Raw genomic sequence first — 11,509 nt, 5'->3', positions numbered from 1 at the left:
CGCTCTTGCATTATCGGACCACGCATCTCAACAGACTTTCTCATCTATTATTATGTGGGATAAGGGCCAGAAAAGTCATGTGTCACTTTTTTTTATCGCGGTGACGTCGCGTACGTGACCCGATGGTGTGTTCCGACACGTGGTGCGTTCCAAAACAAGATTAAAAGGTTTGCCAAGCCTTGCAAAGGATCCTCTCTGGGGGGGGGGGGGGGGGGGGGGTGTCTGCGTGTGCTCCTTCATTCTGCTGCGTACGTTTGCAGACGATGCGAGGGAAATGTTGCCCCGCGCAGCAAACAATGCACACTGGATAAAACAGGTGGAGACTGGTTTGCGTGTTTACTGCATGTTCGGGTGGAAAGTGGGACAATCCGATTTTTGCCCGTGTCCGGAGGTGGCGCAGTATTGCGAACGCAGGCAAAAGGGGGGGGGGGGGGGGGGTGGGTTAGGGATGACTTGTGTATCAGTTGAATGGGAGTGATGCTCTGTAAACAATCGCACCAAGACTTTTGTAGGTAGCTTTTTTATTAAAACCGTGCAAGTTGCAGCGTGTTTCTCTGGAGCCTTCTTATTTCAGCTAGCTTCACTTTGGTCGCACTTTATTTTCATGGTGTTGTTTTTGTTTTTAATCTCCAGGTCCTTGGCCGGCCCGATAAGGGACGTGTGGACGTGTGCGTGATTTGCAGAATGTTACATTCCAGCTCGCAGCGAAGTCACGTTCCCGGAAGCGGAGCATGACATGTTTTTTTTTGTCGTTGCCATTAAACTCTTCCAGCATCTGGAGTTAACGTCGCTCATGGGACGGGAGTAAGAGGGAGAATGTTCTCAAAATTGAACAGCGTACTACGCAGCATCTCGACTGCCTCGAAACTTCGATTCAAGGTATAATCTTCCACCCGAGTGATATATTTTCAGTTAATATGCGCTCTTTCTCTGCTCGGGCAGACGTACGAAAGAACTTGAGTGTAAGCGGCCTGTCTAAAGTCAACTCTTTTACTTCGTTTAAGTGGGGAGCGAGTTACATGTACGTTTTATGCGTGAACGATGTTTCAGATGTTCACAACGAACCCAAGACACGGGGAAAACCTGTCATTTTCCCTTTCCCCCTCCAAGCAGATTGAATTCGCTAGAAATCCGATTCTTGGATGTGATCGATCATTGCAATCGGGAAGCGATCCCACCCACCGATATCCTATATATATATATATATATATATAACTTGAGTTTGTATTAATTCCGGGAAGAAAGCTGAGCTTTCCACGGAGAGGGGAAGAAGGTTCTATGTCTTTGTAAACCTTGGCCGGGTCCCCACGCATTCATCGTGGGGTGCACTTTCTGCGCACACCCCCCTGCTTGAGTCCTCTTCCGAGTGTCTCCGCCTCCTTCATTATTTACCCATTACAGCGGGCCATATGGCAACCGTTACTTTTACTTTTGTTATGCAAATTTATTTTTCTTTTGCACACGTAATATTACCCACCAAAAAAAAAAACCAACATGGCGCAGGGCAAGCCGGAGCTGGACTGAAAAGTTGCTTTTTTTTTGTTGGGGGGGGGTGGTGGGGGTGGTGGAGAGTGGGAGGTGAAATCGCATACACACGGAATACAGCGCGTACTCTTGGTGAACGTGTCGACTGGCGGCGCGAAAGCCCCAGGTAAGTGTCAGGCTGTCAGTCCGCGACTTCGGGGTTGCGATGCGGGCTCGGCGCGCGGCGCGGGCTGGAACCGTGAAAGGCGCCGCGCTGTTAACATTATATGCACCGGCCTAAAAGCAAACAAGTTTTTGTGTGTGTTGCAAGGATGCACCGTGTCCGCCACTCATCGAGAATGCAATGCAATGCAGCGAGGCGGGTGGGTTGCACTCGCTAAGTTTCCGGTTATTTTAAAGGAGAAGCCAGCAATTTGAGGATAGATGGCCCGCCCGGGTGGGTGATGGAGAGGGGCGGGCGGGCTGGCTGGCTGGCGGGCGGGCGGCGCGCGCGGTGGCGGTTGGCCCCGGGCTCGGGCCAGCTGCGTGTCCTGGGATCCTGGTGTTTACCGCGGCTGCCGCCGCCCTCTCGCAGGCCGGGAGAGCCGGACGCCTGGGGCTGGAGGCCATCCCGCCCGCGTCCCGGAGTCCCGGCACCGGAGGCCGGGCAGAAGTCAGCGCCCCGAGGCCGGCCCCATCGCCGTGACCCCCTTCCTCTCCCCCCCCCCCCCCCCCCCCATCTTCTGGACCCCAAACGGAGCGCGATCGTAGGAGGAGGAGGGAAAGGGGGTGGCTGAGGAAGGATCAGTGGCTGAGCCTGAGGAAGGAGAAGCTGGGAGAGGGATGAGTGGGTAGGGGGGCTAGTGCAGGAGCTTGAAAGGCAGGAGATGTTAGAATGGAGGGGATAACTCGGTGAGTAGTAGTTGGGTCAGGAAGGAAAGGGTATTGAGTAATCCAGGGAGAAGTGGCGCTCAAAGGAAAATAAGGTGGTAACAGATCGGCATGATGGGGGAAGTGGATTATAGAAATAGTTGAACACTACAAGTTAGAGACAGTAGTGAAGGTGCAAAAGGACCCATTGGTATTGAACTGGTTGGGAGAGACTAAATGTAAGATGCAATGGCAGGTGGTGGTGGGCAAGAGGAAGGGAAATGGAGAAGCACAGTGAAGGGGAAAACGAGAGATTAATTGGCAAATTAAGGGAATGCATGTGCATGAGACAATAAGAGTGAAACAAAAAACCTAAGGAAATTGTGGTAAATTTCTTTATGAGGGAACTAAAGTATGGTAACAAAACAAAAGTTGAAGAAAGAACGAGGAAAGGAGAAAAGAAAGAAAGTTAGGAGGGTCAATAGAAGTAGAAGGTAGCATGGAAAGAGTAGTATATGGAAAAAGTGAAAGAAGCAAAGGGAACAGAAACTAAAAATGAGTTTGAAAATAAGAGAAGATGGGAATGCGTTGGAACCTAGAAAATGTGAAAGGGAGCAGAGAAGAAGTCTGAAAGATGAGGAAAAATGAATGCCTTGATTTGAGGAAGGTGGAGTAAGAAGGTTGAAATAAATGAGGAGGGTATGAAAGGAATTACTTAGAGTTTGTAAAGATGGGAGGTTGTCGGGGCGATAGAATGAGGAGATAGAAAGTAAGATGGGAGCAGTGAAGATACAAGATGTGTAAAGTAGTTGGAGAATAAAAGGAATGCTGCAATGGGCTCAAATAATTTTTTTTTTAACGGACAGAAGGGGACCATTTACTCTTGTCTGTGCCAGTTGAGAAAAGTGCAAAACTAGCTTAATTGTACCCTGCATGTCACAACTAACTCAAGTGCACATCCAAGTACTTTTTAAATGTGATAGGGTCTCATCCTCTTTACCTTTTCAGGCAATAAGTTAAGATTCTTCTTGTTCTCAGGGAGGGAATAAAAAAAATTGCCTGCCTTCTTATCCTTTTACCAGTTACTTTAAATCTGTATCTTTGTTTTTGACCCTTCAGCCAAGTAAAATGGATTATTTGTTGCATTTTAGAAATTACTTATATACTTGTACACCTCACTTAACTCTCTCCTCAATTTCCCTTTTTCCAAAGAGAACAATTCTGGTTTATCCCATGTGTGCTAGAAGATGCAATTTGCCAGTCCTGGCAACATCTAGAACCCTCTCCAGCACAATTGCATCTTTTCTGTAATGGGATGCCCAGTACTTGATAAAATTCTAGTATTATGCTCCTGTTTGGTTTCCTAAGTATAACCACCTTATTGACTTATCTTGCTACCTTTAATGTGACTCTTAATACACTCTCAAGACCCTTTCTTTCTTCATATATTTAGTTATCCAGCTAATCGATTGCCTGTGGCACAGTCACAAATGCCGTGCCTCATTTCTCGAGATTAAATTCCATTTGCCATTTTTCTGCTGACTGACCATATCATCTCTATCCTCTTGCAATCTAAAGTGTTTCTTCTCGATGTCAAACATTCAAGACATTGGCTCTATTTCATATTTTTGGAATGTGACAAAGAGCAATAGGGCCCATTTTCCCCGAGACTTAGAGTCATAGAGTCTTACGGCATGGGAACAGGCCCTACGGCCCACTTTGCCCACACCAGCCAACATGTCCCAACTACACTAGTCCCACCTGCCTATATTTATCCCTGTCCTATTCATGTACCTGTCTAAATGTTTTTAAATGTTGCGATAGTACCTGCCCCAACTTCCCCCTCCGGCAGCTCATTTCATACACCCACCAGCCTTGTGTAAAAAAAAAGGTTACTCCTCAGGTTCCTATTAAATCTTTCCCCCCTCATCTTAAAACTATGTCCTCTGGTTCTCGATTCCCCCACTCCATGCAAGAGACTGGGCGTCTATCCAATCTCTTCCCCTCATGATTTTGTACGCCTATACAATCGCCCCTGATTCTCCCGCGCTCCAAGGAATAGCGTTTTAGCCTGCTCAACCCTTCCCTATAGCTCAAGCCAATTTTCTATCCATTCAGCTATCTGCCCGTGAATCCCATGTGATCTAACCTTCCAAAACAGCCTACCACACGGAACTTTGTCGAATCCCTGACTGAAATCCATGTATACAATGTCCACAGCTCTCTTCAACCTTTTCGGTAACATCCTAAAAAAATTCAGATTCGTGAGACACCACCTTCCATATACAAAACCATGTTGATTATACCTTATCAGTCCTGTCTGTCAGATGCACATCTATCCTATCCCTTGGACTACTCTCTTGTAACTTTTGAACCACAGATTAAGCTCTTGTAACTTGCTTAACTATTTCTGTTGGCCTGGGGTCACACAGAAGCTGGGTAAGGGTGTCAGATTTTATCCATTTAAAATTGCAGTTCATCAACTAAATTTAACTTCCACAACTACTGTGGTGAGATTTGAGCATTGGTCTGTGGATCATCAGTTCAAGTGTTTGGCGTACTCTGGCAACTTAATCACCGCTGCCATTATACTCTTTCTAGTCATCTACAATTTTTTTCTTTAAAAAAAGGCACAAAGAAAGCACAAAACTATTAATGGAATAGATGGGTCAAAGGATGGCAAGGCAAGGGAATAACAAGAGAGTATCTAGAGAAAAACGAATAAGGGAAGGAAAAGGCCCTGAAGGGAAAAATAGAGGTCGGGATACAAGAAGAAAATAGTAGAATTTGGGAAGAAGATAAAGGGAGTGGGGCAGAGGAAATAACAAATATTTGTATTTTGAGTTAAATGATTTACTTAGTGAGGAAATGAAGGATAAGTAGAAAAGAGTGCAAAGAATTGGGAGAAAGTTTGAGAGAAGATTATTGAAATGGGGAGTGGGGAGAAAGGGAAGCTTGAGAAGGAGGTGAAATAAGAAAAAGGAGCTAGTGAGGTGGAAGGTAGAGGAAGAAATGGAGTGGGCTGAACCAAAAATTAAAGAAGCAGATTAGCAGGAGGCAAGGTAAAAAACAGTAAAGAGCACAAAAAAGGAACTAAGATGAGAGATATCGATGGGCTGAACGATTGTGAGACTGATTAGGTCAAAGGTTTAAATTGTTCAAAAGTTATTTTAACCTTCTGATTCTGCAAAATTAAATATAAAGGTGATCGATGTAAATTATATGAAATAGAGAAAACTGGAACAATACAGTATAGTTCCAAGAAAAGGTGTGACTGGTAAAAAAGGAAGACTAATGCTGAAAAGATGAGAAGTATGTTAAAGATTGGGGGGAGGTAGGGGAATGAAGAGGCAGAATTAGTATAATATGTGGATTTTTTTTTTTTAAGTATATGATGGGAAATGTGAGTCGTTGTCAAAACAAATGTGAAAGGTTGCATGCAACAGATTAGAAGTTGTATCATGTGGAAGGAAAACTTACCAAGATCCATGCATTTGTGTTGTACGATTAGCTGGAAGGGGATGGGGAATCAAGGAATGGAGAAGAGACAGATTTTTCTCTTTCTCTGGCCATTTCCTTTAAAAGGATTATGGAGCTCGGAGAGTTAATTGTGTAAGGTGCTGAAACCAGGTCTGGCAGCGGCAAAGCAGAATGATAGATGTTTACTGCTGCAGATCTTGACTTCGCGATAGAACATACAGCATTATTAACAGGCCTTCAGCCCATAATATCTGTGCTGAAAACATGATGCCTCGATCATCTCTTATTAACTGTACGTAATCCATATCCCTCCATTCCCTGCTTATCCAATAGTCTCTTAAATGTCATTATCCTATCTGCCGCAACCACCAACCTTGGCAACATGTTCCAGGCACATGTTTAAAGGTTTCCCTGACCATCTCAACCATAACAATCCAAATCTATCCAACCTCCCTGTAGCTAATACCCCCTAATCCAAGTAACATTCTGGTAAACTGTCTCTTCGTCGTTTCCAAAGCCTCCACATCCTACATGTAATGGGACAACCAGAACTGCATGCAACACTCCAAATGTGGCATACCCAAAGTCCTTTCAAGCTGCATCATGACATTCAGACACTTGTACTCAATGCCCCAACTTTCGAAGGCAAACGGTAGCGCAGCGGTAGAGTTGCTGCTTTACAGCGAATGCAGCGCCGGAGACTCAGGTTCGATCCTGACTACGGGTGCTGCACTGTAAGGAGTTTGTACGTTCTCCCCGTGACCTGCGTGGGTTTTCTCCGAGATCTTCGGTTTCCTCCCACACTCCAAAGACGTACAGGTATGTAGGTTAATTGGCTGGGTAAATGTAAAAATTGTCCCTAGTGGGTGTAGGATAGTGTTAATGTACGGGGATCACTGGGCGGCATGGACTTGGAGGGCCGAAAAGGCCTGTTTCCGGCTGTAGATATATGATATGATATATACCATATGCCTCCTTTACAATCCCAACTGTCCAACCTCTCCCTGGGATCATTCTGGTAAACCTCCTCTGCATCCTTTCCAAAGCCTTCACATCATTCTGGCAATGGGGCTATCAGAATTGCATGCAATACTCCAAATACGGCCTAACCAAAGTGCTATGAAGCTGCATCATAATTTCCTGACTCTTTTACTCAATACACCAACCTATGGAAAGCAAGCTCATGACATGCCTCCTTTACCACTCTATCTTCTGATGTTGCCACTTCCAGGGAGTTATGGACTTGGACCCCAAGATCCCTCTGTACATCAATACTGGTCAGGGTCATGCCATTCATTGTCTACTTTCCCCTTGCATTTCGCCTCCCAGCGTGCAACACCTCATACTTGCTCGGATTAAACTCCGTTTGCCTTTTCAGTAGCTGATCTATATCTGCTGTATACCTTGATGGCCTTCCTCACAGTCCACGACCCCAGCAATCTTGGTATCATTTACAAACTTACTAACCAGCCCATCTATGTCCCGCCCCCTTGACATCAGTCTGAAGAAGGGTCTCGACCCGAAACGTCACCCATTCCTTCTCTCCTAAGATACTGCCTGACCTGCTGAGTTATTCCAGCATTTTGTGAATAAATACCTTCCATCTATGTTTACATATATATAAAGAGGCCAGGTCTGAGTCCATACAACCAAGTCACTGATAATCCTGTGCATCTTAATCTTCTGGATCAGCCTATCTTTGGGGACTTTATCAAATGATGAAGGTATGTATTGTACTGGCAGGAATGTTGATTAAAATACATTGTTACCTAATGTGGACAAAGGCATTAAAAACAAAAGTTGGATGGTTGATTTAAACAGCAATCTGTTGCTTCAGAATGACAAAAATAAGTTTGAGATGGTCCTATTGCATTCAGAGTATGATAGTTGGAGAGGGACAGACTGGTGTGACTGAGTGCCTTTGGATTGATGGGTACTGCATTGGACTGGTGGTCGCGCGAGATGCTGAGGTGATATGTGGTGTGTAGCGATAGGGAAGGCTAGACATCATTAGTTAGGGAAATTAATGGTGAATTCAGGACTGAGAATGCAGGATAAAGTTTCTAAGAATATTACACGGCTTCATGCAGAATAAGGACAATGGGTGAGAATTGAGCAAGGAAACATTGGGGAACTTGATGTTACAGTTCAGTATGAATATTTGAAGATTTAAGGAATTTGTGCTACAACTGTAGGGATTTTACTGGGTAATGTTTATGAAATGGATAATATTGTCAATGTTTCTAAAACAAAGCATGTTAAGTTTCAGATAGGGATTTGAGTGAAAGTAGCAAATTCTTGGAAGTTTCAAAGATTGTTTATAGAAGGGTAATTATCTAATAAAGTGAGCGTGGATGGAGTATGTGGACGTTGTAAAGTTAGGAAAGGTTATTGAGATAAATTTGAGACATTTTTGAAGTCCACAATATTGAAAGTAACTTGTTCGTAGACCAGCCACCAGTGAAAGTTCAGAAAAATTGGAGAGGCTATGAATAGCAGGCAAACTTGTGCATTAAATTTGGGATAGAGGTGTGTAGAACTGCAATTGCAGGAAAGGGGGCCTTTCTTGTGTTGCAGAACAGTTACAGATGAGTAACCAAGAGAGGACTCAAGTTGAAATGAAAGATGAAGCAGGTGAACAGGTGAGAATGTTTAAGTAGTAAGACATCTGAATACAAGCAACCATTGGCATCTTTGACATCTAAAAGGCCTTCAAGGTGCCCATGAGGTTGAAAGGAGAATCAAATATAATGGAATTGCATTGTGTAATGTAAGGAACTAAGGGACTTCATGGGATCAATGTGAAATTACCTTGAAAATATAACTAAAATTTATGCAAAGTAATTTAATAGAATATTTGCAGGGAAAAGGAGGAAGGTTTTCTCTTTGTGTAAAAGTGTGGTGCAGTCTAATTTGCAGATTACTAATTTCATCTGCCCAACTGGACCTTGTGTGAAAATAGCGCAAGTGTGTGCAAGATTTGTAAGATGTGCAAGTCAGTTTCAACAAAACGGGAAGTTGAGGAGAATGTTTTTTTTAGACGCAGCGCTAACCTGCTCTCTACTTGCATTTAGCTAGAAATTCTGTTTTCAATTACTCTATGGGTGCAGGCTGGGACTGCCTATTCAAATTCACAGGCTATTTAACGGGATGGAATCACAGCAGGGTTGTGATTTTTAAACTAGCTTCCTTAAAGTGTTTGATATCTACAGTCTGGAGCAGAAGTGCTGCAGGATGTGTTTGATTAATTTAGTGACTTTCTATCGTTCATTACCACTGAAGCCTACCTCTCCCAAACTCCCATTAACTCAATATCCATCCCTCCGGTTCTAATTTCATTCCCCACCTTCCTTGAGACTCTTTGTCTTCCCTGCTTATCACCTCTACCCATAGTTGCAATCTCCGGTCGATTTGTCTGCCTGCCAGTCCCTCCTTGCCTGGATCCACCCATCACTGGTCAACTCTTGGCCCATCCCTTCCCCTATATCTTTATCTACTCCAGGTAGATAGGCGAAGTCTGAAGAGACCCGATTGTTCATTTCACTGCATGATGCACTGAGTTCCTCTAACACTTAGGGTTTTTTGCTCAAGATTTGTACAGGGTAAAGGTTTAAGGCAGCAGTAGGCTGGATATACACCAAATTTGGGAGGATTGTGTGGCTGATTCTGAGATTGCAATGAGTCCTACTGATAGAATGATATATATTTTTTTAAAAACTAGATGGGTGAGGTAAGAACTTTAATTTGCAGTGATATGCAGATTTTCTAATGTTTTAATCTCCGCTAGATCAATTAATTTTAGTTCACAGCTTCATTTTTAGGTACTATATACATTGTGTGGTGACTTTTGAATTCTGTAAGACCTGCATCCTTGTGATGTTGTGTTTCATCACTTCAAATATGTAACCTGTCTCTAGGCATTGATCCATCTTTGGGGTTTCCACCAGTAATTTAATCTCATGTTAATATATTTGACCCTGTTGATGAGAGAGATAGGCGGAACGTACAATAGAGATTAAAAGGAGATACTGTGTTTAAAGATGTCACCTGAGTGCTGATTGTACGACCATTTTAATCGTGGAATTCATTCAAAATGTACATATTTACAAAACTGCAAGGTAAAAGAAATAGTCCTTTGGTATATAGGTGTTACTACACAGAACAAATTCATTTTTGTTATCATCCTTCAGTTCAGAGGTCATACCTCCACAACTATCTTCTTTCTATGACCATTATCTCCATTTGTCATCTATGTGAGTTTTAAATTTTGAGATGGTTTGTTTCTCGATCACTAATTCTGTCATGAAGAAATGCTAATCTAGGAATAGTAGGATGTTTTTCAGAGTAGAAAATTAAGGTGATTTGTCAAAGGTCTCGGAAAACATTATGCATGTGGAAGAAACAAACCAATTTGGTTGGATGGGACCCCTCGGGAATCAAAGGGGTCAACTCTATGGAGCCACAGGAGATGGCCAAGGTGCTCAACAAGTATTTCTTCTCTGTTTTCAACTTGGAGAAAGACACAAGGACTGGAGACTGGCAAAAGGAAATTAATTGGTTTTCCGTTTGTGTTTTCTTGCTGTGCACAAATTAGCTATTCTGCCCACCTAAATAATGGCTGTTCTTAGAATGTTATTATTTGGATGTGACATTTTTTGATATGCTGGGAATGTGATTGGAGCTTGAAAATGTAAATTTGTTGATCACTTAACGTGCACCATTTCTAATGGAGAACCGGTAAGATGAAGCAGATTTTACCTCTGATTTAGCTAATTTCAGCAGCCTATTGCTAAAATTGTTCCATCAAGATAGAGATGATAGAAGAATGGTTGGTTGCATTGTGTCCAGTGATTCCCTGTTGGGATGAATTTGAAGAATGTAGGATGAGTGTGATGAAGACTTGTTTCAAACTGTCAACCAGCTATTCTCACGCGCACTCTTTTGGTTAGGCTGTAAGCTGGTTTGGCTCTCGTGGACCATGCAGTATTTCTGCATACATGATGGTACGGTGCTGCATATAATACAGTTCAACAAAAATGGTGGCAGGTTTTTGTCTATAAATGTTGATTTGAACAACTCGCCATAAGGTGTTGTTCTTGGCTGAATTAAAATTAAACGGTTGTGAATTGAGAGGGTTGTATTGTATTACCCAGTCTCTCTGGACAAAAGATAATTTAAATAAGGTGCAGGAGAGTTACTAGCACCAGGGAGGCTGTGCTGGAGAATAGTTTATACTTTTATGAGAGGCGAGAGAAACCTGTTGAGCCGAGTTCAGAAATTTTACTGTATTCTCAAGTTTCAGCTGATAAAAGATTTCAGATTTATAAAGATGGAGTGATGTGTTGCCATGCATGCATGGAATAATTTCTAATAGAATTGATTTAATCTTCACTTCTACCTATCTTTGCTGACAAATTTTCTGTACTGAGAATTCCCATTTCCGTTACTGAGAATGTATGTACCTGCCCTGATTGGAGTTTGAGCTTGTTTTAAGAAGGATGATTTTAAAGCTTGATTAATCCTGGTGGATTTGATGTCAGGTGGGCTAAAGCGATTTGAAAACTTGGCATGATGAGTTCTTTTAAGTGGTTTTCTGTCTTGAGTTTCAATGTTCGTGTGGCCCCATGCTACTGACTGCAGAATTGCTGTGTGATTCATTAGAGCTTTTCACCTCTGTACTAAATTAAGAATGTGT

At 42.9% G+C, this 11,509-nt stretch overlaps 1 protein-coding gene across 1 annotated transcript in view; it reads left to right on the top strand.

The window, feature by feature from the left end:
• Positions 1–251: 251 nt before the first annotated feature.
• bahd1 (bromo adjacent homology domain containing 1) overlaps positions 252–11,509 on the top strand; it is an 83,709-nt gene continuing 72,451 nt past the window's right edge. The window contains exons 1-2 of the mRNA XM_078406212.1: positions 252–316; positions 634–879. The gene's annotated coding sequence lies outside the window, so the exon portion shown is untranslated. The remainder of the gene's footprint in view (positions 317–633; positions 880–11,509) is intronic.

Source organism: Rhinoraja longicauda, chromosome 10 (genome assembly GCF_053455715.1).
Source record: "Rhinoraja longicauda isolate Sanriku21f chromosome 10, sRhiLon1.1, whole genome shotgun sequence".
In the NCBI taxonomy this organism is placed as follows: Eukaryota; Metazoa; Chordata; class Chondrichthyes; order Rajiformes; family Arhynchobatidae; genus Rhinoraja; species Rhinoraja longicauda.
The sequence above is the reverse complement of the archived record's forward strand: the minus strand, read 5'-3'. Positions and strand labels throughout refer to the sequence as shown.